The sequence below is a fragment of the Rana temporaria genome, chromosome 3 (assembly GCF_905171775.1).
Source record: "Rana temporaria chromosome 3, aRanTem1.1, whole genome shotgun sequence".
Classification (NCBI taxonomy): domain Eukaryota; kingdom Metazoa; phylum Chordata; class Amphibia; order Anura; family Ranidae; genus Rana; species Rana temporaria.
Genome location: NC_053491.1, coordinates 161,142,906 through 161,156,857, shown reverse-complemented (window position 1 = coordinate 161,156,857; position 13,952 = coordinate 161,142,906). Strand labels below are relative to the sequence as shown.

Here is a 13,952-nt window from a genome sequence, read left to right as displayed (position 1 = left end):
AAGTTGGTAGAGGAGGTGGGGTGAAGGGACCCGTGGAGAGCTAGAAACCCGGGGGAGAAACAATTCTCATGTTTTTCCAAAAGTTATTCGTCCCCATCTAGGATATTGTTTATGTTCTTATGCAGCTGAGCGGTATATTTCAGATGTGGCGTACGCTCCGAGAAGTGTTTCGGATCATTCTCCACCAATTGTGTCCCTGGAGGTGCGTCCCCCTTCTGCGGTAGCCAAGGCCCCTTGGAAGATGAACACATTCTGGCCGAGTCTTTTCCCTTCCCACGAACACATAGAGGCCCGCATTGAGAAGTTTTGGCGCATTCATGCTGCCCCGGAAAACATGGCTGTCACTTGGGAGGCCTTTAAGGTCGTCCTGAGAGGTCTATTCATCAGAGATTTAGGCCATCAAGGGGCGGACGAATGCACAGAGAGAGGGGGTGGAGCGGATGGCGGAGAATCTGGAGGCCACTTTTATTGCAGACCAATCTGACGCGAATAGGGAGGCGTGGTTTTCGGCGCAGGATGCTCTGTACCGGGTTACGGCCTCGGGGGCGGAGAAGAAACGTTTCTTCCAAAGGGCGGCGCTCTATGAGAAGGGCGAGCATACTGGTCGCATGTTAGCCATTATTGCCCACGCCCAGCAGATGTCTCCCTCTATAGGGGCGCTGCACACTTCTGCTGGGGGAGTGACTAACTCCCCTGACCAAGTTCTGTCTGAATCCAAGAGAACATATTCGCTAGAATCTCTAGCGGAATACTTGTCAGCCTCCAATAGGGAGATGCTTGACGCCCCTTTGACCCTTGGAGAATTGCAGATGGGGACCAGCTTGTTCCCTAACTCGAAGGCCCCCGGAGATGACGGACTTTCCGTGGAGGTTTACAAACAGTATGGGGAGTTGGTACTCCCACACCTCTTGAAGGTGTTTAATGCTGAAAGGGATGCTGGCACCCTCCCCCTGTCTATGACCAGGGCGAACATGGTTTTGATTTTGAAGCCCGACAAGGACCCTCTAGACCCGGGATCGTATAGACAATCTCCCTTTTACAAAATTACGTAAAGATCCTTGCCAAGGTTCTGGCTGTCAGATTGAATGGGGCCATTTCCACCATAATTCACTCTGATCAATCCGGGTTTATGCCACAAAAGTCGACAGCGATAAACTTGAGACTCTTTCTTAATATGCAATCCCGTGCGGACAATATGGGGGACAGGGAATTATTATCTTTGGATGCCCATAAGGCGTTTCACAGCGTTGAGTGGGAGTTTCTCTGGGCGGTGATGCGGAAGTTTAAGTTTGGGGACAAATTCATTACATGGGTCCAGCTCCTATACTCATCCCGGGTGGCGGCCATAAGAAAGGGGGGGAGGGTTTCGCGCAGGGGAGGGTTTCGCGCACTTTTAATCTACATAGGGGTACAAGGCAGGGCTGCCCCTTGTCTCCCTTCCTGTTTGCCCTGGCTACTGAGCCCCTGGCAGCCATGATCCGTGCCAATCCATTGGTTCAGGGATTTCACTATGGAGATCTTCATGAGAAGATCATGTTGTATGCCGACGACACCATGTTGCTCCTGGGTGACACCTCTGCGTCACTAACGGAGGCCATGACTTTTGTGCGGCGGTTTGGGGAATACTCTGGTTTGACTATTAATTGGACCAAGACCTCTCTTCTGTTACTTGACCGTCGGCCCCCATCGTCCACAAAGACTATACTGGACATCCCTGTCTCTGAGTCTTTCCGAAATCTTGGCATTCAGGTCACCGCATGCCCGCTGGACTACGTCAGTCAACCTCACCCCTTTGATTAATCGCTGGGTCGATCGGGTCAAGGTGTGGAGCAAGCTAAAGCTGTCCCCGTGGGGAGAGTGAACTTGATAAAGATGATCCTCATGCCACAGTTACTTTATGTACTCCACAATTCCCCAATGTTCATCCCCCTGAAAAAGTTTAGGGTCATTAACTCAATTTTTCGTTCCCTGATATGGCTTACAAAACCCCCTAGGGTCAAACTTGAACAACTGCAATGCCCAAAGGAGGTTGGTGGATTGGCATTGCCCAATCCCTGGCTCTACTACCTGGCTTCTCAGATGCAACATAGTGCACGGGTTGTAGGGCCTCAACAGGATCTGCAGCTGAATTTGTGTGACTCTTCGGCCCAGTTGCTCAGCTTCACGACTAGGGGGGGGGGGGGAAGCGGCGGAGGGGTTGGAGGCCCTGCGATATGCTAAATCTAACAAACGGTTCCCCACATACGTTCTTATGCAGAAGATTTGGAACAAGGTCAGGATGCTACAGGGGGTGACAGGGTTCACTAAATACAGCCCAATTTGGGAGAACCTATATTATTGGGAAATAGCTAAAATACCGTATGGTCTGAAGTGGAAACAGTATGGGGTGTCCCCATTGTTGCACATATTTAGAGCAGGCTGTTTGAGATCCTTCCAGGAGCTCGGTGCTGACTTTTGGCTGCCAGCGTCCATGCACTTTTATTACTTGCAGCTTAAACATGCGTTTGATGCACAGAGGGAAGCCGATATATGGTCCATAGACTTGACACCGGTCTTTAACTACCTGTTTGAGGTGTCTACCTACAAGGGTTTCATATCCAGTTGCTATGCCATGTTGCTAAATCTCTTCCTACCGGGTGCCCCTCTCAAGGCGGTGGCTCGGTGGGAACAGGATGTGTGGCGCGTTTGAGGATGAGCAATGGGAGGAAGCCCTGCAGGCGGTCCCCATGTTCTCCCTGAACGCGGCGCACAGACTGTCGCAGCTCTACATTCTCCTGAGGGTCCATTACACACCAGCCAGACTAGCACACATGGGACTGGGGGTAGACCCCTGCTGCACTAGGTGCAGCAGGGACCATGGAGATCTTATCCACTTACTGTGGCGCTGTCCAAAGCTCCACTTATACTTATTCCAGGTTCGGGTTCCCTTGGAGCCCAAGATTTGTCTACTGGGGATAACTGAGGGCCTCCTAGTGGAGGATATTCCTAGACAGGCTATTGGTAGGGCCCCGTTCCAGGCTCGCTTGGTGATCCTAAGGCACTGGAAGGACACTGATCCACCTACAGTGCAGGAGTGGATTATGCAGATTGGGGTCACATTGAGGCTGGAAAAGGTTGTGTATCAAAAGAAGAGGGACCAGCGGTAAATATGAAAAGTTATGGGCCCCCTGGCTCAATGTCCCGGGTCTAGCCCCGATAGATCTGGTGTATGATCGTTTGTTCTAGGTATGGTATGAGGGGGAAACATGTGTATGTTATGCTGTATACTTGCTGGAGTGTAGGGAGGTAGGATGGGGATAATAGACGCCGATATGTACCTGAAAACTTTTAACTGCCCACTAGGGAGGGGGATTGGGGGTGATTTTATTTTATTTATTTTTTCTAATTATTAGAGTTTGGTGACGTGCTATGTCACGCTGGCTGTGTATTTTTCCTTGTGTTCTACCTTGTGATTATGCTCTGGAGTTTTGTATGTTTCCTTCTACCTTTGCTCAATAAAGACCTTTGTTTGAGAAAAAAAAAAAAATTCTCTTCCTTCCCTGCTGAAGGGAGCATGCTGGCTGCTTGTATTTTTATTGTGATAGACACCGATGAGCTGACCAGCCAATTTGCATGCACCTAACCCTATCAAGTGCATGCAGATAAATACCAGGAAGCAGCATGGATGGACGGCAAGTCACAAAAATTGTGCGTTACTGTGCCCCCCCCCCCCCTGCAGACTTTATTTAAACTCCTTTTTAAAAGGGAGACCTGGCTGAGGCTGACATTGAGAAAAGGGATGAGGATGACTCTGGGTGGATATGAGAGTTGCATTGTGAAGAGGATCTCCAAAATGTAACTCATCCCCACACAGAGTCATCCTCATCCATCTTCATAATGCAACACAATCATCTTCATCCTCACCCAGCACCATCCACCCTTCTCCAACACATCCCCTGCCCCATCCATCCCTTCCCACAACACATCCCCACCCACGCCCAGCACCATCTATCCCTCTCCACAATGCATTCCCACCCACCTCTCTCCACAATGCATCACCACAAGGCATCCCCACCCACGCCCAGCACCATCCATCCATCCCACTCCACAATGCATCCCCACCCACCCCTCTCCACAACGCATCCCCACCAACGCCCAGCACCATCCACCCCTCTCCACAACACATGGCTGTGGAGGAGGCGGGTACAGAGAGAGGTGGCTGTAGAGGAGGCGGGTACAGAGAGGTGGCTGTAGAGGAGGGGGTACAGAGAGGTGGCTGTAGAGGAGGGGGTACAGAGAGGTGGCTGTAGAGGAGGGGGGAAAAAGAGGTGGCTGTAGAGGAGGGGGGGAAAAAGAGGTGGCTGTAGAGGAGGGGGGGAAAAAGAGGTGGCTGTAGAGGAGGGGGGGAAAAGAGGTGGCTGTAGAGGAGGGGGGGAAAAGAGGTGGCTGTAGAGGAGGGGGGGAAAAGAGGTGGCTGTAGAGGAGGGGGGGAAAAGAGGTGGCTGTAGAGGAGGGGGGGAAAAGAGGTGGCTGTAGAGGAGGGGGGGAAAAGAGGTGGCTGTAGAGGAGGGGGGAAAAAGAGGTGGCTGTAGAGGAGGGGGGAAAAAAGAGGTGGCTGTAGAGGAGGGGGGAAAAAAGAGGTGGCTGTAGAGGAGGGGGGAAAAAAGAGGTGGCTGTAGAGGAGGGGGGAAAAAAGAGGTGGCTGTAGAGGAGGGGGGAAAAAAGAGGTGGCTGTAGAGGAGGGGGGAAAAAAGAGGTGGCTGTAGAGGAGGGGGAAAAAAAGAGGTGGCTGTAGAGGAGGGGGGGGGGGAAAGAGGTGGCTGTAGAGGAGGGGGGAAAAAAGAGGTGGCTGTAGAGGAGGGGGGTACAGAGAGGTAGCTTTACAGCCACCTCTGTACCCCCCTCCTCCACAACCACCTCTCTGTACCCCCCTCCTTAAAAGGACTAATATTTTTTTTTTCTTTTTTAATAATTATGAGGTGGCACTGATGGGCTGCACTGTTGGACACTAATGGGCTGAACTGGTAGGCACTGATGAGGTTGCACTGACAGGCTGAACTGGTAGACACTAATGAGGTGGCACTCATAGGCAGCACTCCACCTCTCCACCCTAAACAATAATCTCCTCCCCAACCTAGATTTTCTGAAAAAATAATAATAATAATAATAATAATAATAATTTGGCCTAAAATATCAGCCATCGGCCGCCCCAATTTTGAAATATCGTTATCGGCCAGAGAAAAACCCATATCGGTCGACCCCTAGACTTCAGACTGCTCTCCGCTGAAAACTGGTCACAGGAGTGCAAAACTAATGGCACTCCTGTGACCCAGAGAAGAAGCCCAGCCTAAAAAGCTCAGGCTGGACTTCTAAGTGTGATCCCACACCCTGTACCAATACTAGCGTTATCAGAGGTTACAAAATGATGCAACCATAAAGGATTATACATACGACAACTGGCTCCAGTCGCACGCACGCTCTAGTGGATTGTAGATAACAGATAATTATGTGTACGCAGCATAGAAAGCATATCGCCATGATAGTAAATAAAAAGGAACCTAGCCCAATGTTTCAGGATATCTCCCCTTATGGAGTTTAAGCCAAGCCATTAAATACCATAAGATTATCTTAACATTCCATCTACATGGTAGTTTGAGATTTAAAGGAGGCCAAGTTCACACACACACACACACCCCCCCCCCCCCCCCTAAATTTCAGCTCCCCTATGTACCAATATACCATTAATGTACTTCTGTGGGGGGGGGGGGGGGTTTGATCTATTACTTCTGCCTTACTTCTTGGACAGACTATAGGTCAAGACAGGAAGGAGTTGACCAGCTGAGCTCATTGGCACACACCCTGAATCCTCAACCCTCCTATCTACCACCCTGATAAAATGCATTTCATTTAAAAACCATGCACCTGGATGGTAGTTAGGAAGGTGGATGATCCAGGGTGTGTGCCAATGAGGTCAGTTAGTCAACTCCTTCCTGTGTCATGACCTATAGTCTGTCCAGGAAGTAAAGGCAAACAAAGCCTTTAAAACCCCCTTTCTTTGTCAATGATTAGACAGGCTACAGAGAGAATAAAAAAAAAAAAAAAAAAAAACACCCTACCCCACTATGTACTAGGCCTCCTCAAGACCCTGCTTCCTGCCATCAATCCCCACAAAATACTCTGTGCAAAGCGCGGTGACGTACAACGGCACTATAAAGTGGAAGTTCCATGCGGATGACGCCACCCTTAGGGCTGCTTTAGCTGATTTTGTGTTAGTAAAAGACGATTTGTGCTTTTCTGTCTGTTACAGCGTGATGAATGCGCTTACCCCCATTACGAATGGTAGTTTTACCAGAACGAGCGCTCCCGTCTCATAACTTGCTTCTGAGCATGCCAGTTTTTTCACGTCGTTAAAGCCCACACACACACACACGACCATTTTTTACAACCCGAAAAACTACAACGTTAAAAAATAGAGCATGTTCGATTTTTTTTTGCCCGTTTTTCAGAACGCGAAAAATGCTCTGAAGCCCACACACACGATCGTTTTTAATAACATAAAAAAACTTGAAAAATGATCGTGTGTATGCGGCATCAGACTTTATTAAGATATAAATCACCAAAACACCTGTGAATTAAGGCGATTCCATGTGATTTTCTACCGGTTCCCTTTATTTATATCGCTATACCCATTTGTATCCAGCTCGGCAAAGAGCCTGACCGATATGGACAACTCAAAAAGCGGAAGGGAGTTTAATAAGACACTTGACGCCACTCATTAAAATTAGAGTTAAAGAGGTTTAACCTTAAACTAGGTAGAGGGTTCTTTACAGTAAGAGTGGCAAGGATGTGGAATTCCCTTCCAAAGGCAGTGGCATCAGCAGGGAGCATCAATGGTTTCAAAAAAATATTAGATAGGCACCTGAACGACCAAAACATATAGGGATATACAATGTAAAACGGACATATAATCACACACATAGGTTGGACTTGTGTCTTTTTCAACCTCACCTACTTTGTAACCATGTTATCTTCTCAAATTGTAACAAGTTCTGGGCCTCAGGCTGGTTTCACACAGGAATGTCAGTAGTCTGCATCCGACTGCTTAGCAGGGGATCTTCCCGCTGAGCAGCTGGAGGACAGGTCTGTGTCCGCTCCACCATGCAGAGCTGGCACGGACACAGCCCCACTCTCCACTATGGGGAAATCGGACAGAAATGGACAGCCTGCCCATTTCCATCTGACGGTCATCCGATCCACTGTTTTTGGCAGACAGGATTGGATGGCAGTGAGCGTCAGCTGACATCTCCCGCTCCATAGCAGAGACTGGAGGGTCCAATAAGGTCCGTCTGAAAAACTGACAGGCGGACCTGATCAGAAAGCTTGTCTAAAACCAGCCTTTGAGGAATAAGCCTTCCTTCCTTGGTCCACATCTTACCTGGTGGCTAGACCTCATTCGTTTCATCTGTGCACAGGACATTAGATTCATGCTCAGGGTTCTCACTAACTTCACACAAGTTCTGTGGCCCATACAGCAAGATTAGTCTGTTCATGGGGAGTGTGCAGCCTAGGTTACTCAATAAAAACGCAGTAGCTGTATGGATACAGCTATTCGCACACCTTCTGCATTCGGGGCAGCTCAAACACACTTACATGCAGGGTCGGATTTCCCACAAGGCCAACATGGCCAGGCTTTGGGGCGGCACTGTGCGGCGGAGGAGACAAGTCATTTTTCATCGGTGCGGGCCGTGCGGCGGAGAGGGATTCTCTCATTGCCCGCACTGCTGTTACAACTTCCGCCCTTACTTACAGGCTGCGCGACACAGAAGAGAGAGAATGACGTCATCGCTCAATGTTCGCATGTCATGTGCCTCTGTTTTACGATTCACCTGCAGCTAGTTTCCTCGCGCGGGAGAGGCTGACAGCGTTGATTTTACATGCAATTAGTGACCAACTGGTACTTTTTGGGTGGCAGCCAGGTAACTGTGGCAATCCCCATTCTGCTAGCAGGCAGTGTGGCAAGTGACATTCCCATCTGGTGGCAGGCAGCGTGGCAAGTGACATCCACATCTGGTGGCAGGCAGCGTGGCAAGTGACATCCACATCTGGTGGCAGGCAGCGTGGCAAGTGAAATTCCCATTTGGTGACAAGCGACGGTGGCAAGCGACACGCTCAGGGCTCCAACTCATTCTGCTTTATGGTGAGTTGAGCCATTTCATTTTATATTACAATGTAATGATAGAAATAATGCATTTCAATCATCCTGACACCATAACAACCATGGTGCCGGAATGATTGAAGCACTAACACCAGTCATTGTCTGCGAAAAATCGCTCGCCCCCCCCCCCCCCCCCATGTGATGATGGGGGGGCAGCATTGAAGGACCCGGCCTTGGGGCGGCAAAGGGAGTAAATCCGGGCCTGCTTACATGCCTGTCCAATTAAGGACACAGCCGCTGCATCCCCAGAGAGTAGGCGGCTTTGCATACAGCAGATTTTTACAAATATATGCATGCAAAATAGAGCAAATTCTACCTTGAGCAAGAAACCCGGGAGTGCGGTAGTCTCTGGGTGTCAGTCCTGCACGAGATAGAATTGATAGTTTACAAAAAAGTGTTATCAAAGTTTTGTATATTCTAAAAAAGGCACTTGCATAAAAGGCCACATTTTATCTACCTCTCCTGGCAATGACACAGGAGAGACTGATATCTAGAATGTATTACAAAAGTTTAAAGGACATAATAAGTCCTGATGTCTGAAGCTGGTTTGGCAGGTTTCCAGCCTGAAGCCTTGTGGACATGAAAAAGGACACGTTAACAGGTGTTAGAAAAAAAAAATGAAACAAAATGACCAAAGTTTTCTGTTTGCTAATATCAAACAATCCTGAAATATGGTGAAAGAAGGTAAAGTGCTGTACTACAGATCAAAGTATAGAAAAGTCACTACTAGGGATTGGAAATCTGAACTCCATACAAAGAGCTGAGTGCAGATCTAGGACCAATGACAGCAGCCTGGTGAAATCTCCTATAGGCTGAAATACTCGGACTGGACACTGTACTGAGCAGTACTTACCTTTAGGGTTGTATGCATTCAGAGACATACGCCTTGGACATGGATTTCTATCCCTGACTGCATACGGCCCTAAAAAGTAGGACTGCTTGGTACAGTGTCCAACCACGGACAGTCAACACACATTTCAGCCTGTGATAGATATTTAACCACTTCAATACCAGGCATTTTTTCATCCCCTTCCTGCCCAGGCCAATTTTCAGCTTTCAGCACTGTCACGCTTTGAATGGCAATTGTGCAGTCGTGCGACGCGGCTCCCAAACAAAATTGACGTATTTTTTCCCACAAAGAGCTTTCTTTTGGTGGTATTTGATTATTTGTTGCACTATAGAACAAAAAAAAAAAGACTGAAAATGTAAAAAAAATAAAATAAAAAAAACACAATATTTTTGGTATAATTAATATATCCCAATAAAAAAAAATATTTTCCTCCTCAGTTTAGGCTGCTGCGTATTCTTCTACATATTTCTGGTAAAAAAAAATTAAAGTAAAAAAAATTGCAATAAGCATATAGTGATTGGTTTGCACAAAAGTTATAGCGTCTACAAAATAGGGGATAGATTTATGAAATTTTTTAGTAGTAATGGCAGTTATCTGCGATTTTTGTCAGGACTGCGATATTGCGGCAGACAGATCGGACACTTGATTTTTTTTTGGGACCATTCACATTTATACAGCGAACAGTGCTATAAATATGCACCGATTACTGTATAAATGTGACTGCCAGAGAAGGGGTTAACACTAGGGGGCGATCAAGGGGTTAAATGTGTTCTCTAATGAGTGATTCTAACTGTGGGGGGGAGGGGACTGACTGGGGGAGGTGACCGATCAGTGTCCCTATGTACGAGGGACACACTATTGGTCTCCTCTCCCTGACAGGACGTGGATCTGTGCGTTTACACACACATCCACGTCCCTGGCAGACATCGCGGCCACCAGGCATGCGCATTGGCACCCGAGAGACGCAGAGGACTCCCCCTGTCGGCCAAGAGGCCCAAGGACGTTATATGATGGCCACCCAGGATGGAAGAGCCACCTTGTGGACATCATTACTATAGGCGGGATGTGACAAGACAGTGATCACCGCTCCCTGTAATCGTCACACACAGCCCACCCGCCTCTACAGTTCGAAGCACACTTCACCCCCTTCACTGCCAGTGTCATTTTCACAGTAATCAGTGCATTTTTATAGCACCAATCGCTGTAAAAATGACAATGGTCCCAAAAATGTGTGAAAAGTGGCTGCCATAATGTCACAGTCACTATAAAAAAAAAAAAAAAAATCGCAGATCCCCACCATTACTAGTAAAAAAAATAAAAAATAAAAAAAGCCATAAATCTATCCCCTATTTGTAGACGCTATAACTTTTTTGCAAACCAATCAATATACGCTTATTGCGATTTTTTTTACCAGAAATATGTAGAAAAATACTTATCGGCCTAAATTGAGGAAAACAATTTTTTTTTATATATATTTTTTATGGATATTTTTTTATAGCAAAAAGTAAGAAATATTGGATTTTTTTTTTTTTAATTGGTCGCTCTATTTTTGTTTATAATGCAAAAAGATTAAAACCGTAGAGGTGATCAAATACCACCAAAAGAAAGCTTGGATTTGTGTAAAAAAATAAAAATAAAAAATAAAAACGTAAATTTTGTTTGGGAGCCACGGCCGCGAAATTGTCAGATAAAGGGACGCAGTGACGAATCGCAAAAAGTGGCCTGGTCTTTGGCCAGCAAAATGGTCTGGGGCTTAAGTGGTTAATGAATAGCTGAATTATCAGCATCGGACATATTTAGAATAGAGGTAGTATGTCAGCAATGTGCCAGTAATAACTGAACACCTCCACACCTTTTATTTTAACAGGTTTGGTAGAGTTGCCCCATTCACATAGATAAGGTAGTCGTCACATGAGTTCACAGTCCACATAACTGAACCGTTTGAGCTATAAATACCTGAAGAGGCCAATTTGTAGGCTAAAGATGGCCATACATTATACAATTCTCTTGTTCAGATTTACCTTCAACTATGTAGCGCAAGGGTCTACCTGGCTGCATACAAACTGAAAGGGTTTAGGTTTGTTCTCCGATTATATGGTTTTGATAAATCTAAAAAGGAAAACTGTATAAAATGTATGGGCAGCCTTACACAGAAGGTCTGGGGCTAGAATTATTTCTCTCACTCGACAATCATGGCGTTGCGCGATCACCATTTTCATATGCGTGCAGGACCTATGTATGCGTTTGTTTGCATGTGAGCACAGATTTCTTATAAATACACTAAGGTGGCGTTTACGCTGCGCTCTCTCGTTTTTGATCATCCAAGATCAACAGCTTCTGGAGCCTTTGCAGTTCTTCGTTGCATTTACAAATATTGGACACAGATTAGCCCCTTAATACAACTAGGGTGGGATGGTGTGTACACACCATCTTACAGAAATCCACGTGTAAACGATACGCGGTGATGAGGCCGCGCCAAGGCCGCGGCGACGTGCGCGGCCCTGGAAGTTCAATGCTTCCACGCATGCCGCTCGGACATGTACGGCAAGTCTGTACAGACGACCGAACATGTCCGACGGACAGGATTCCAGCAGGCATGTTTCTAAACATGTTTAGAAACATTTGTCCGTTCGAAAACGGTCTGGCGGACAAATGTACGCTGGAAACCTGTCCGCTCGGCCGTACACACGACCGAACATGACTGCTGAAACTGGTCCGCGGACCAGTTTCAGCAGACATGTTCGGTCGTGTGTACGGGGCCTTATATGCAAGTATAGAAGGGTGGATAATTATTTTATTTTCCTTCTGCCCTTACTCTTTTTTCACTACCTTGACAAACATTATAACATATTGGTATTGTTTTTTGCATCCGCTCCTGAGGAAGTGGATTTATTCATGAATGAGTCGAGCTTACTGGATGCAGCCATCTTTTTTCACTGCTGTATGTAATCTGACAGCGCTTGTCCCGCCCCCCTCCTCGTTCTCTCTGAGGCAGGCCAAATTGCAGCATCGGCATATAACTAAACACACTCTATTTGAGAGATATCTACCCGTATTTTCCGGCGTACAAGACAACTGGGCATATAAGACGACCCCCTAATTTTCCAGGAAAATTTTTGGTTTTGGGATATACTCACTGTAATACCCTCTTCCTACTAGTCTTTCTGGAAGCTGAGGGGGAGCCAGAACCGCTGACAGAAACAGGCTTTTTCAAATCTCACTGTGCCATTACATTACATTCCTCACTGTGCCATTACATTACATGCCCCCCACTGTGCCATCACTTGCCCCCCCACTGTGCCATCACTTGCCCCCCCACTGTGCCATCACTTGCCCCCCCACTTCCAGGCGGTGACAGTCTCCGTGCTGCGAGCGTCAATGATTTGAAAGCCGCGCCTTCTCCTCACAGTGTTCTGTGATAGGCGGAACACAAATTTTCCCAGCAGCGCCTCTGTTCCGTGTTCCGCCTATCACGGACGTCTTCTCATCTCGTCCGAGGATGAGAAGGCATCTGTGATAGGAGGAACACAGAACAGAGGCGCTGCTGGGAAGATTTGTGTTCCTCCTATCACAAAACACTCTGAGAAGGAGCGTCTTTTAAATCATTGACGCTCGCAGCACCACGGAGACTGTCACCAGCGTATAAGACGACCCCCGACTTTGGATGCACGTTTTTGTATCCAGAAAGTCGTCTTATACGCCGGAAAATACGGTATATCTATATCTAATTTTTTTTTTTTTTATCACACACGAATTGTGTGCCTCCCATAAAGTTTTTTTATTCAGAATTAGGGATGGAGGTTGGTGTCCACATGCATCTCATTTAAAATCCCAAAAACCCTCATTATGTACCTCTTTAAAAGGGATCGGTGGGCCGTCATTTGCCATGTCGTTACAGCACTGGATAAATAGCCATCAGGCTCCCGATAATCTCTGTGTACCAAGCAGTCATTACAGCAACCACGTGCTTTGATTTACAGTGTTAATCAATCCCCTTACAATTGGGGAAGGAGAGCAATCGAGTATGTGTCAATGGGGAAAGAATGAATGCATCAGCAACTGCAGTTTTCATTCGGTTTCAGTCACACAAGGTTTTTTTTTTTTAAACCCTTCCATGCCTCCCTCTCCTACACATATTATTTCCATGAGGTCTCTAGTGACCTGTATAATAACCCCTTACCTTTATTATCCTGCACATCTGAGCATTAACCCCTTTACTTCCTCTTTGTATGACCTATACATTTAATGCATCTAGTGCACTATATGTTTATGTTGTTTTTTTGTTTTTTTTTTATAAAAAACACACAGCAGTGGTTGTAAGCCCTTACAACACACTTTTTGCTACAGGTAAGCCTATAGAAAGGCTTACCTGTAGCTACCCTGGATATCTCAAACCTCAAGGGTTTAGGAAATACCCCCTGTATTTGCATGTGCCAATGTCATCGGCACATGCGCACTGAAGCAAAGGCACATACATGCCGTTGCTTTAGTGAGTGTGCAGTTATCGACGGCTCTCGTGCGCATGCGTGGGAGTGACATTGCGGCTCTGGCCAATCACAGCACCGGAGCCCACAATAGCCGGAAGTAACTCCGGGAGCGATGTCGGAGTGGTGTAGGAGGACCGCTGCTGGGGCTTCAATCTCAGGTGAGTAATTCACAATGAGCTAGTAAGTTATGCATACTAGTTCATTATGCCTTTGTCTTGCCATTTTTTCCTCCTTTTGTTCTAGGGTTTACAACAAGGTATTTGTCATTCAAACCATCGCAGCGCTTAAAACTGAAAAATGGCTTGTAACGTAGAACTTTAGTCAGAAAATTAAAGGGTCACTAAAGGAAAACATTTTTTTTGCTAAAATGACTGTTTACAGGGTATAGAGACATAATAGTTAACTGATTCCTTTTAAAAAC

General features: G+C 46.7%; 1 protein-coding gene across 4 annotated transcripts in view; it reads right to left on the bottom strand.

The window, feature by feature from the left end:
- The window catches only part of FAM3C (FAM3 metabolism regulating signaling molecule C), a 71,005-nt gene that overhangs the window by 42,692 nt on the left and 14,361 nt on the right, over nucleotides 1-13,952 (bottom strand). Inside the window, exon 2 of one of the 4 annotated variants that reach the window (XM_040343740.1) lies at nucleotides 8,511-8,555. The exons of the other annotated variants lie outside the window; for them this stretch is intronic. The gene's annotated coding sequence lies outside the window, so the exon portion shown is untranslated. The remainder of the gene's footprint in view (nucleotides 1-8,510; nucleotides 8,556-13,952) is intronic. 4 annotated transcript variants of the gene reach the window in all.